Here is a 13,992-nt window from a genome sequence, read left to right on the forward strand (position 1 = left end):
GAGAGATTGAGAGTGAGAGAGTGAGAGGAATGAAAAAAAAAAACAAACAAAAAAACAAGAGGAATTATGAAGCGCAATATCCACTAAACGTGCTCAAAGCGCTTTACAAGGGTCCCTGACCAATAGCAACACGTAAAATGTTGAACGAAACATGACGCCTGTTAGGGGATATTACAATTTTTCCGGACAGAGACAATGTTGTTAACTGCTAACGGCCAGGTACTCATTTTACACCTGAGTACGGTGAGAGAATGTGCGTAAGAGCTTTCTCCAAGGACTCAACTATGCGCCGAGCGAGGCTCGATCCCAGGACCTTCCGATCCGAAAGCGAGTGTCATAACACTAGACCAAATGGCCGCACAGACGATATTGGTATATATAAATTGTAAACAATCTATAGATAGTATGCACTTGGCGAAGAAACTCATAACATTGCCATCCGGAAGTATAACAGACCAACACACAAAACTATGTGTAACCTTAAACGTTTATAGTCTGGTTAATACAGTTTAGTGAGAATCACTTACAAACGCGGATGGCAGAATACAATAACAAAGGCTGGAGTGACGTCATCTTCGATCGCTCTATAAGTATGAAGTATATCTGTATACAACATGAGGGTAGAACTGCGAGAGGAAAGATAGTGAGGGAGAAAATGGAGAGTGTATGGCTTGGTGTATTTATTGTATAACATTAGGTTTTGGACATCAAGTAGGTTCTAGGTTTGAGTAGCGCAATGTTGAGTCCTTGGAAAAGGTTTTTAGTTGATATTATCTCACCGCACGCAGGTGTAAAATGAGTATATATATATATATATATATATATATATATATATATATTGATAGTTATGATTGTAGGTAGATAGATTAGTTCATAAATAGATGGATAGATAGATAGATAGATAGATAGATAGATAGATAGATAGATAGATAGATAGATATATAGATAGATAGATAGGTAGGTAGATAGATAGATAAATAGATAGATAGATAGATAGAATGATAGATAGAAAGACAGGTAGGTAGTTAGAATGATAGTTAAAAGATAGATTCATAGAAAGATAGCAAGATAGATAGGGAGATAAAGATAGATAGATAGGTAGATTAAAGATAGATAGATAGATAGATAGATAGATAGATAGATAGATATATAGATAGATAGAAAGACAATAGGTAGAATAATAGATAGAAAGATAGATAGGGAGATAAAGATAGATGAATGGCTGTATGGCTGGGTAGATAGATAGGTTAATTGATAGATATCTGAATGAATAGATCGATCGATAGATTGAACGATTTTTGAATCGATGGATATATGGATAGGTAGATAAGTTCTCACCTTATTTTTTTTTTTCAAGGCTGAAAGCTTTGTTCTGACAAGTAGGTGGTGCTTTGCTGTTGGTGTTGAGGAATCCGTTCTGTCGTTGTTATGTTGTCTTATGGGTTTTGTCTAATGTGTTCTTCACTGATATTTATAGTTGTCTAACCGTACTATTAGTTTGTCTATAGATAGAATGAAGATGACGTTAATCAAGTCTTTGTTATTCTTTTTGCCTCCAAGTTTATGAGTAATTCTCACTAAACGGTATGAACCAGACTATAAAAGTTCATGGTTACACATAGTTTCGTGTGTTGGTCCGTTATACTTCCGGATGGCAATGTTATGAGCTTCTTAGACAAGCGCATACTATCTATAGATAGAGAAACTCATAACATTGCCATCCGGAAGTATAACGGACCAACACACAAAACTGTGTGTATCCACGAACGTTTATAGTCAGGTTAATACAGTTCAGTGAGCACTACTCATAAACGCGGATGGCAAAAAACAATAACAAAGACCTGAGTGACGTCATCTTTGAACTATCTATATTTTTATATATTTGGAATATGTGTAGGCGAGGGTGTGCGTGGGAGGTAGATTTGGGTTTTTGTGACCTATTTTAATTTTTTCTGACGTTGTCTTGTATGAGAAGGGGAGGGGGGGGGGGGGGGGGGTTCACAAGATTAAATACATGTTTATAGCAATGTGGGAAGATGTGGAAAATTTCCTTTCCTTGAATACGGACACCAGATATGGAGAATATCCGCCAGCCAAAAATAACAGACCCACGCACAGAATAGGCTTCCTAAGTCGTGACGTAATCCTGCGCAGCAACGCATGGCAACAAACCGGCTGGCTCTAAACAGTCGAGAAAAATGGCTGACACGAACTCTATTTCCATCACCGCCCTTATGAAATACTTCTCCAATGAGCATAAAAGTGTCTCGCGAGGTGAAAATCATCATCAGTCAGGTCATGTTTTGACTTTCACTTACTCAGATGGCTTGATGTTCGCAAAGTTCAAGCCAGCATGAAGAATAAAGAGTATTCTGTGAAGGTAAGTCATTTCGTCTTCTCATTCTCACTCTCAAAATCTCACATCTCCGTAAAACTACTGTTGGACAATAATCAGTTTACTTTGAGTTTAGGCAGATTTAGTATATCCAATGGAAAGATTTAACTGTTTACGTTCGATTTTAGTTAGGGAGAGAGAGAGGGAGTCATTGAACTATTGTGTTTTTATCTTATGGACCACGGACTTTGAGTCTTTGAGGTCTTAGTCTTGCTTCGCTAATTTTCGTTGCTATTGACTATAGTCTACTACATACTATTTAGTATCGTTTGTAACCTTTATTATAATACTCATATGAGCATCACAATCACCAATCACGCTAGACATTTTATCATACTTCATGTGGGGCAGCGTGGATCAGCGGTACGGTTTTTGCTTCGTACCCGAAAGGTACCGAGTTCGTTCACCCGCCGCTGCGCTGTGTGGCCTTGAGCAAGTCACCTCGCCCTAGCTCAATTTGCGGCGCTGCACCGCGGTTATTCCAGTCTTCCCTGGGAATAGACCCTAGAGATTAATTTCCTCTATGGGATGAATAAAGGATTTATTTAGACCAGTGTTAGTCACGGTAAACTAAATTTCCTATTGGGTTAAGGTGTAATGTAAATGTTGCTGCTTGAAACTCGAAGAAATCAATAACATTGTGAAATTGAATGTGAACTTCAATTAAATACTATACGAAAACAGATAAAATGGACGTTTCGGGTTTCCCCCTTATCAACAAAGCAAGATGAATGAAAGAATCACTTAATTTGTTTTTTGAATTGAGTTTTTATACAGCGTAATATCCACTAAATGTGCTCAAAGTGCTTTACAAGGGGTCCCTGGCCAACAGCAACATTTAACATGTAAGACGGGACATGATGCCTGTTGGGCGATATTACAATTTTTTCGGACAGAGACAACGCTGTTAACGGCCAGGTACTCATTTGACACCCGAGTACGGTGAGAGATTGTGAGTAAAGAGCCTTCTCCAAGGACTCAACTATGCGCCGAGCGAGGCCCAAACCCAGGACCTTCTGATCTGAAAGCGAGTGTCATACCACAAGACCACAACAGACGTTTTATTAGTTTGTTTGTTTTTTGCCTATTGAGCATGGTCGCAGCTCTAAATTTGAATCTTTTATTCTTTTACTTCCACAGATCTATCTTGATGATGCCTTGGGTTGATTCAGTCCAAAACTAATTTGTGTGGTTTTATTTAACAATGTTAATGACATTGAACATACATTGATACAACAATGCCATAATTTGTCATGTTTATCTTGTAAAATCATGTATGGACCTACAAAACCATTATTTTGAATGGTGATTTGATGATGATGAACAAAATATGTGTGTTGTACAAAATAAATGGCAAAGCTAACAAAATGCAGTCTCCTTAATAAGAGACTGGGGATTGACAAGTGCTGCAACAAATTGAAAAATAATATCAGATGTTTCTCTTAACATTGTTGGAATATATGAGAGGATGTTAACATTTTTCAGTCTTTCATTAGCCCTCTCAACATGAATTCTACATGAAGCAATTTCTTTTGTTAATAAAATCTCATTTTCAGTAAATTTATTATGTAAAAAGGGAGGGATATTTACAGTTACTCCTTGAGGTAAAATATCTTGAATCAGGATGGGGTTTTACCTTTACTACCTTTATCTGCTAAAATTAAATCTCCAGGGCTTAAAATTAAAAGTTTTAGTAATCCACAATTTTGTACAATGACCTTATCCGAGACAGACCCTGGATACAGTTTAGAAATAAAATTTATCACACCATTTGGACTCAGACCAACAAGAGCTTTAACAGAATTCATGGACCTATAAGAAGAATAAGTTAACCGTTGTTTATCCATTTCTTTAGGAATAGCAATTTGGTCATCTGTACAATCAATGATCATTCTGCAATTTGGAAAATTAAAAATGATGATGGAGCTGATAGTTTATTTTTATGTCTAGAAGGGCATGTAACCTTCATAACATTTTCAAAGAGAAGCTTATGGCTTATGTAAAACATGAATAAAAGTTTGTATAATATTTGTTATAGTACTTTCACTAACGCTAAACAATTGTGAAATATGAAGGTTAGCGTAGTTCTGTCTAAGTTTCATAAGTGTAATAATGAAAATTTGGTCTTTTAATGCAACTGTCTCTTCCTGAACTTCCCATCCACTATAATAAATAATGTTACCTCTAAAGCACTCAACATATTGAACAATAATATTAAATATTTTAAAACAATGTACACCTGTCTCCATTCGAAGAACTTTTTCTGTAAGGCTTGAAACAGTGTAAGTGCGTTGAATCTAACTTAGTTGGGTTTTTTAAAGCTAGCTATTTCCTTATTTTTGTCTGTAATTTCTTGTTCTTGAATTAAATTTGTTGTTCTATTTAAAATATCCTCACTTGTTCTACAATCTGTTTTTTTTAAAAGATGGAATCCTGTGATGATGGTGACGAGAGTTGAGATGATGATGAGGGAGAAGATAATGAGGATGATGATGAGGAGGAAAATAATGATGATGAGGAATCTGGTTTTTTTAAAGGTGGGACTTTGTGATGATGATGAAGAGAGTTGAGCTGATGATGATGATGATGATGATGATGATGATGATGATGATGATGATGATGATGATGATGATGATGGTGGTGGTGGTGGTGGTGGTGGTGGTGGTGGTGGACTTCTTGATGTTGGTGCCAATTGAGATGGGGTGGGAATTCCTTGTGTCACTTTTCTTTTCTTTCTTTCTGGCTCTGATGGAAACAATTTATTTTTATTTCTGTCAAACCATTCAGGGAGGTTGGCTTTGTCACCATCTCTGAAGTGACAAGAACACACTCTTGATGATGATGTTGGATCTTTTGTCCTTTCTCCTGAAATGAAAAGATTAAAAAAAAAAACAATAATTCTGTTGGGCATATTACTTAATTTGATAAGTACTTTGTTTTAGACTATCTTGTTTGACACCAGCTCAATGCATGATAAATCAAAGGTGTGAAAGAGACTAGGTTACTGGTGGGTCTCTCGCCTGTCTTTTATGAAATCGCACATTCAGCAAAATGTCGCACTTCCTCATTAATCTTTTGATGATTTGACTAGGTATATATAAAAATATGAATTCTTAAATTTACACAGTTAAAGTTGATCTTGGGGTTGAGTGTGGCAAGACTGGCGTTTTCTCTTTATTTCAGTCAGTACTGTACTGGACAGTGCGGTGATGGAAACTTTGGAGTGTCAACAATCGGGCACAGGTAAAGGAGAGAGGTCCCTGCCGCCATCTTGCTTTGTTCACACAGAGTTGCCACCTCGGTTGTCGGGGAGGGGAGGCATGGCAGAGAATCAGAGAAACTTTCCAAAAAAAAAGAGGAAAGTATGTGTGTTTGTGTGTGTGAGTGTGTGTGAGAGAGAGAGAGAGAGATCTGCGTGAGGGGAGGGGGGGGGGGGGGGAGGTTGCGTTATTTTATTTATTTATTTTCATTTTGCCATAAAGGTATCGAGTTTAAAGTAAGATTTTAACAAATATTTTCTTCTCTTTCTTCTTGTTCTCCTTTTAAAAAAAAATATCACTTATCAGTAGAACTTAACTCTCATTCAGTTTATCAGCCTTAACATCAAAACGATTGAGATATCATTTTTGCTTTAACTTCAATAAAAACCTAGTTTGGAATGTATTTTTATTTATAATTTCGTGCAATTGTACACTTTAATCATAAAATATAGGTCTACGTAAGCTAGAACTTGACCTAGATCTGGACTACGAACTCTATCAAATGTTCGACGAGGCGTGCGTGCTTACCTGACTAAAGTGATCCACTTTTTCTTCAATTTTTTGTCTGCCTGTCCATTTGGAAATCTGTAAAACTTGCAGGAGTGACTCTCTGACTGGTGTAGACAATCTGGTACAAAACACTGGACCATATTTAAGATAAAAATTGTTTTTTGAGCGATTTTCCAATTATTCCTTGCCCGGACCAAGCACGGATTTTTTTTTGTTTAGAGCCAGCCGATTCGTTGCTAGGCGGACGTGACGTCAGACTGTGGAATCCTATTGTGTTAAGCCTTTAACGTTTAATGATGCTGTGCGCTCAGGTCATTGACTCACAACATTCCACTTGTCGGATATAGATAGTATGCGCTTGGCCAAGGAGTTCACAACATTGCCATCCGGAAGTATAACGGACCAACACACAAACTCTGTGTAACCATGAATTTTTATAGTCTGGTTAATACAGTTTAGTGAGAACAACTCACAAACGCGGATGGCAAAAACAATAACAAAGGCCTGAGTGACGTCATCTTCGAACTATCTATAGATAGTATGCGCTTGGCTAAGAAGCTCATAACATTGCCATCCGGAAGTATGACGGACCAACACACAAAACTGTGTGTATCCATGAACGTTTATAGTCAGATTAATACAGTTCAGTGAGCATTACTCATAAACGCGGATGGCAAAAAACAATAACAAAGACCTGAGTGACGTCATCTTCGAACTATCTATAGATAGAATGAAGATGACGTCACTCAAGCCTTTGTTATTGTTTTTTGACATCCGCGTTTGTGAGTTGTTCTTACAAACTGTATTAACCAGATTATAAACGTTCATGGTTACACATAGTTTTGTGTGTTGGTCCGTTATACTTCCGGATGGCAATGTTATGAGCTCCTTAACCAAGCGCAAACTATCTATTAGACCAAAACAAAAAACTATTACAACCTTGAACGTTTATAGATAGAATGAAGTTGACGCCACTCGTGTCTTTGTTATTATTTTATGCCATCCACGTTTATGAGACACTCTCACTAAACTGTGTTATCCAGACTATAAACGTTTATGGTTACACAGAGTTTTGTTTGTTGGTCTGTTAAACTTCCGGCAATGTTGTGAGCTTTTTAGCCAAGCGCATAGTATCTATAACGTACTAACACACAAAACGGTGTGTAACCTCAAACGTTTATAGTCTAATTGATACAATTTAGTGAGAACTTCTCATAGATTGGCCGGCCAAAAACAATAACAAAGAGCTGAGTGACGTCATCTTCGAACTATCTATTGATGCATTGCGTTTATCCAAAAAGCCCATAATATCCGCCAGCCAGACACACCGTACCAACAAACAAAAATATGTGTAACTTTGACCGCCAATAATCTGATTAATACAATTTAGTGAGAACTACACATAAATAAGGCTGACTAAAAAAAAAAAAGAAAGCGGCGAGTGACGTCAACTTCATTCTATCTATAGATAGTATGCACTTGGCTAAGAAGCTCATACCATTGCCATCCGGAAGTAAAACGGACCAAAATTCAAAACTGTGTGTATCCATGAACTTTTATAGTCAGGTTAATACAGTTTAGTGAGCATTACTCATAAAACGCGGATGGTAAAAAAAAAATAACAAAGACCTGAGTGACGTCATCTTCGAACTATCTATAATTTAGTGATAACTAATCACCAACATTTTTACAAAGAGCTGCGTGACGCCAACATCGATCTTTCTGTGATTCTAATTATCAAACAGAATGAACAAACATGACGTCACTCAGCTCTTTCTTACAACATTCTCCAAGACCAATGATAGAACGAAGTGTAACGGACCAACACACAAAACTCTATGCAACCATGAACTTTTATAGTCTGGATAATACAGTTAAGTGAGAATTACTCATAAACGTGGATGGCAAAAAAAATAAATAACAAAGACCCGAGTGATGTCCACTTCAATCTATTTATAGATAGTATGCGGTTGGCTAAGAAGCTCATAACATTGCTATCCGGATTTATAACGGACCAACACACAAAACTATGTGTAACCTTAAACGTTTATAGTCTGATTAACACAGTTTAGTGAGAATCACTCACAAACGCGGTTGGACAAGGTTCTCTACTCACAGTCTCTCATCGTACTTTGGTGTAAAATCGTTAAATGTCCGTTAACAGCGTTGTCTCTATCGGAATAAAAATTATAATATCGCCTGACAGGCAACCTAACTCGTCCTACATGTCTAAGTGTTGCTGTTGGCTGGGTACCCCATGTAAAGCGCTTTGAGCACGCTTAGTAGATATTGCACTATATAATTGTTCAAGGTTATATATATATATATATATATATATATATATATATATATATATAATATATATATATATATATATATATAATATTTCAAGTATAATTATGATCAACTTCTACAATATTGTTTCGAGCATTAGATGCTCTCATCAGATGAGAGCAAATGCTCGAAACAACAATATTATAAAAGGTAATTTTATTTCATAAATAGCCCCTTTTATCAAAAAGTTGAGCACTATTATTTCATTGTTTTCGTTTATATAATTTATATGTATCTATGAATTTCATATTATGTGTCTCATAAAACAAATAGAAATAACCAGTTTTTGTTAGAGTTAAATGATTATGTCAACAACAGACGATTTTTTGGTAAAATCCTTCATTACAAAGCATTCACTGTGTCAATACTATTTTTTGGTAAAATCCTTCATTACAAAGCATTCACTGTGTCAATACTATTTTTTGGTAAAATCCTTCATTACAAAGCATTCATTGTGTCAATACTATTATTTGGTAAAATCCTTCATTACAAAGCATTCACTGTGTCAATACTATTTTTTGGTAAAATCCTTCATTACAAAGCATTCACTGTGCCAAAACTATTTTTTGGTAAAATCCTTCATTACAAAGCATTCACTGTGTCAATACTATTTTTTGGTAAAATCCTTCATTACAAAGCATTCATTGTGTCAATACTATTATTTGGTAAAATCCTTCATTACAAAGCATTCATTGTGTCAATACTATTTTTTTGGTAAAATCCTTCATTCCAAAGCAATCATTGTGTCAATACTATTTTTTGGTAAAATCCTTCATTCCAAAGCAATCATTGTGTCAATACTATTTTTTTTGTAAAATCCTTCATTACAAAGCATTCATTGTGTCAATACTATTTTTTTTGTAAAATCCTTCATTACAAAGCATTCATTGTGTCAAAACTATTATTTGGTAAAATCCTCCATTACAAAGCAATCATTGTGTCAAAACTATTTTTTTGTAAAATCCTTCATTACAAAGCATTCATTGTGTCAAAACTATTTTTGGTAAATCCTTCATTACAAAGCATTCATTGTGTCATACTCATTTTTTGTAAAATCTTCATTACAAGCATTCATTGTGTCAAAACTATTTTTGGTTAAATCCTTCATTACAAAGCATTCATTGTGTCAATACTATTTTTGGTAAAATCCTTCATTACAAAGCATTCATTGTGTCAAAACTATTTTTTTGGTAAAATCCTTCCATTACAAAGCATCATTGTGTCAATACTATTTTTTGGTAAAATCCTTCATTACAAAGCATTCATTGTGTCAAAACTATTTTTTGGTAAAATCCTTCATTACAAAGCATTCATTGTGTCAATACTATTTTTTGGTAAAATCCTTCATTACAAAGCATTCATTGTGTCAAAACTATTTTTTGGTAAAATCCTTCATTACAAAGCATTCATTGTGTCAATACTATTTTTTTTGTAAAATCCTTCATTACAAAGCATTCATTGTGTCAAAACTATTATTTGGTAAAATCCTTCATTACAAAGCATTCATTGTGTCAATACTATTTTTTTGTAAAATCCTTCATTACAAAGCATTCATTGTGTCAAAACTATTATTTGGTAAAATCCTTCATTACAAAGCATTCATTGTGTCAATACTATTATTTGGTAAAATCCTTCATTACAAAGCATTCATTGTGTCAAAACTATTTTTTTGTAAAATCCTTCATTACAAAGCAATCATTGTGTCAAAACTATTTTTTGGTAAAATCCTTCATTACAAAGCATTCATTGTGTCAATACTATTTTTTTTGTAAAATCCTCCATTACAAAGCAATCATTGTGTCAAAACTATTTTTTGGTAAAATCCTTCATTACAAAGCATTCATTGTGTCAAAACTATTTTTTGGTAAAATCCTTCATTACAAAGCATTCATTGTGTCAATACTATTTTTTGGTAAAATCCTTCATTACAAAGCATTCATTGTGTCAAAACTATTTTTTGGTAAAATCCTTCATTACAAAGCATTCATTGTGTCAATACTATTTTTTGGTAAAATCCTTCATTACAAAGCATTCATTGTGTCAAAACTATTTTTTTTTGTAAAATCCTCCATTACAAAGCAATCATTGTGTCAAAACTATTTTTTGGTAAAATCCTTCATTACAAAGCATTCATTGTGTCAAAACTATTTTTTGGTAAAATCCTTCATTACAAAGCATTCATTGTGTCAATACTATTTTTTGGTAAAATCCTTCATTACAAAGCATTCATTGTGTCAAAACTATTTTTTGGTAAAATCCTTCATTACAAAGCATTCATTGTGTCAATACTATTTTTTGGTAAATCCTTCATTACAAAGCATTCATTGTGTCAAAACTATTTTTTGGTAAAATCCTTCATTACAAAGCATTCATTGTGTCAAAACTATTTTTTGGTAAAATCCTTCATTACAAAGCATTTCATTGTGTCAATACTATTTTTTTGGTAAATCCTTCATTACAAAGCATTCATTGTGTCAAAACTATTTTTTGGTAAAATCCTTCATTACAAAGCTTTCATTGTGTCAATACTATTTTTTGGTAAAATCCTTCATTCAAAGCTTCATTGTGTCAATACTATTTTTTGGTAAAATCCTTCATTCCAAAGCATTCATTGTGTCAAAACTATTTTTTGGTAAAATCCTTCATTCCAAAGCATTCATTGTGTCAATACTATTTTTTGGTAAAATCCTTCATTACAAAGCATTCATTGTGTCAATACTATTTTTTGGTAAAATCCTTCATTACAAAGCATTCATTGTGTCAAACTATTTTTTGGTAAAATCCTTCATTCCAAAGCATTCATTGTGTCAATACTATTTTTTGGTAAAATCCTTCATTACAAAGCATTCATTGTGTCAATACTATTTTTTGGTAAAATCCTTCATTACAAAGCATTCATTGTGTCAATACTATTTTTTTTGTAAAATCCTTCATTACAAAGCATTCATTGTGTCAAAACTATTTTTTGGTACAATCCTTCATTACAAAGCATTCATTGTGTCAATACTATTTTTTTTGTAAAATCCTTCATTACAAAGCATTCATTGTGTCAAAACTATTTTTGGTAAAATCCTTCATTCCAAAGCATTCATTGTGTCAAAACTATTTTTGGTAAAATCCTTCATTCCAAAGCATTCATTGTGTCACAACTATTTTTTGCTGATACAAGTAGAGAACCCGCAATATTTGCGAAGGAATAAAGGCCATTATGAACAGGCATTATCTATGTTACTTATTATATAGGCCTAACTGTATTGTAGAAATTTATATATGTTTTGAAAGTTGAGCTTTTATATAGCGCAAAATCCATTTAACGGGTTCAAGGCGCTTTACAAGGAGGCTCTGGTCAACAACTAATTTAACATGTAGGGCGGAACATGACGCCTGTTAGGCAATATTACAATTTTTTTCGGACGGAGTTAACGCTGACAACGGCCAGGCACTCATTTTACACCTTAGCGAACTCCCATGTTTTTTGGTTTTTTTTTGCCAAGGTGAGGGTCATTTAAATCGATCGATTAATTTGAAGTACAAGTTTTCTGGCCACAATTGTGACCCCTCGTCTCAAAACTGTATTAAGTTGGGATGATTAAGATGCTGAAAATGGAATTTGTAGTCAGAAAAAACATGTTTCAGTTGAGTTTGTTTGCTTTATAGAGGAGAAGAAATATCATATTTCACTGTGCTAAATACCAACGTTTCATATTTTTGACCAGTTTGACTGTAATTTGACTTTTTAGCGTCTGGTCCATCACGACATAATACCGTTTTGAGACGATGGGTCACAATTTTAAAATATGGTGTTTTTTTTTGTCTAAAGTACGACAGAATACGATCTAGATAGCAGATTTTCTACCTATTCATCAGAGTCAACGGGAGATAGAATTACCGTTATTTTAAGGAAGACTGGCATGTTACTCGTGTATCAATCTGTAATAAATGGTTTTATAATTTGCCAGTGATTCTTTTTAATTTGATTGAGCTTTATATAACGCAATATCCACTAAATGTTCTCAAAGCGCTTTACAAGGGGTCCCTGGTCAACAGCAAATAGGACGGGACATGCCGCCTGTTAGGCGATATTACAATTTTTTCGGACAAAGACAACGCTGTTAACGGCCAGGTACTCATTTTACACCTGAGTACGGTGAGAGAAAGTGAGTAAAGAGCCTTTTCAAAGGACTCAGCTATGCGCCGAACGCGAGGCTCGAACCCAGGTCCTTCCGATCCGAAAGCGAGTGTCATACCACAAGACCACATAGCCGCACATTCTGTGCTCGTTGGGTAAACATTTAACATTGGCTTCAACTCTCTCCTTACCGACCATGATCAAATTTTATTTTTGCTGAAATGTCACACCAAAACACACAAATTAAACCTTTAACTCAAATTTATAAAGCAATAATAACATGCTATAGACATCATTTTGTTTTTAAAGAAAGCCTTACAAATTATTTTTTTGGGACAAATTTTGTGATTTATAGAACAAATCTGAATAAGAAAACTTTTGTTTGTATCGTAACAAATGTGACGATTTTCCTTCACTTTTTAAGTAGAGGGTTAACTCTCTCCTTACCAGCTATTTTTAGAATTATATCCGAAACTTCATACTCACCCCACACAAAGATAGATTTTTCAAACAGATAGTAACGAGTAGGACCTATATTATTCTATATCATGTTCACAAAAAAATGAGGCTGCAACAAAGTGTCGAGTTTTTATATCTTAACTATAACATAAGAAACCGGAATAAGAAAATTTGTGGATGCATCGTACCGAATATGACGATTTTCCTTCACTTGGTAAGGAGAGGGTCAAGGAACATTGTAAACCCCAAACCTTATTTTTTAAAAAGAATGGATGAAAGAATTTGAAACTTTTCGCCTACGAGATCTAGTACGTGAAAAGACGACATCGTGTTCCATGAGGACCCTCTCATAGTTATAGCGTGTCCGATTTGTTTTAAAAACTTGAGATTTTATATGGCGCAATATCCACCAAACGTGCTCAAAGCGCTGTACAAGGGGTCCCTGACTAACATCAACACGTAACATGTATAACGAGACATGACGCTCGTTAGGGGATATTGCAATTACATAGACAACCCTGTTAACGGCCAGGTACTCATTTTACACCTGAGTACGATGAGAGAATTTGTGTAAAAAGCCTTTTCCAAGGACTCGACTATGCGCCGAGCGAGACTCGAACCTAGGACCTTCTGATCCACGGGACCACATAACCGCAGTTATGTAAGCTAAATAGGGAATGAGATTCGCGGAAGAGTACCGCCCCTTGATTGGACGTCACCGCCGGAGAAGTTATTTGTAAACAAACCAACTACAAGCCAAGCGCTCCAAATACAAAGTCTATTATTCTATGTTCTGTACAAAAATGCATATCATAATCAACGTAGATCTTTTCTTTAGTTTTCTCCATTATGAAATGTTAACAAAATATGATGTAGACTACAAATTAAAAATAAAAGATGTTGAT

The 13,992-nt window shown here is 34.8% G+C and overlaps 1 protein-coding gene and 2 long non-coding RNA genes across 8 annotated transcripts in view; 1 reads left to right on the forward strand and 2 right to left on the reverse strand.

Annotated features, from left to right (window-relative positions):
- LOC144980510 (uncharacterized) overlaps window positions 1-13,992 on the reverse strand; it is a 122,113-nt gene that overhangs the window by 78,940 nt on the left and 29,181 nt on the right. The window lies entirely within an intron of this gene.
- On the forward strand, window positions 2,337-4,785 carry LOC144980509 (uncharacterized). Its single transcript, XR_013646909.1, has 2 exons — window positions 2,337-2,380; window positions 3,536-4,785. It is a non-coding gene; the product is annotated as an uncharacterized LOC144980509 (long non-coding RNA).
- On the reverse strand, window positions 4,939-6,426 carry LOC144980508 (uncharacterized). The gene is made up of 2 exons (XR_013646907.1): window positions 6,184-6,426; window positions 4,939-5,260 (listed from the first exon to the last, which is right to left on the reverse strand). It is a non-coding gene; the product is annotated as an uncharacterized LOC144980508 (long non-coding RNA).

This window comes from Berghia stephanieae, chromosome 10 (assembly GCF_034508935.2).
Source record: "Berghia stephanieae isolate SIO BIC M18660-M18661 chromosome 10, UCSD_Bste_1.3, whole genome shotgun sequence".
In the NCBI taxonomy this organism is placed as follows: domain Eukaryota; kingdom Metazoa; phylum Mollusca; class Gastropoda; order Nudibranchia; family Aeolidiidae; genus Berghia; species Berghia stephanieae.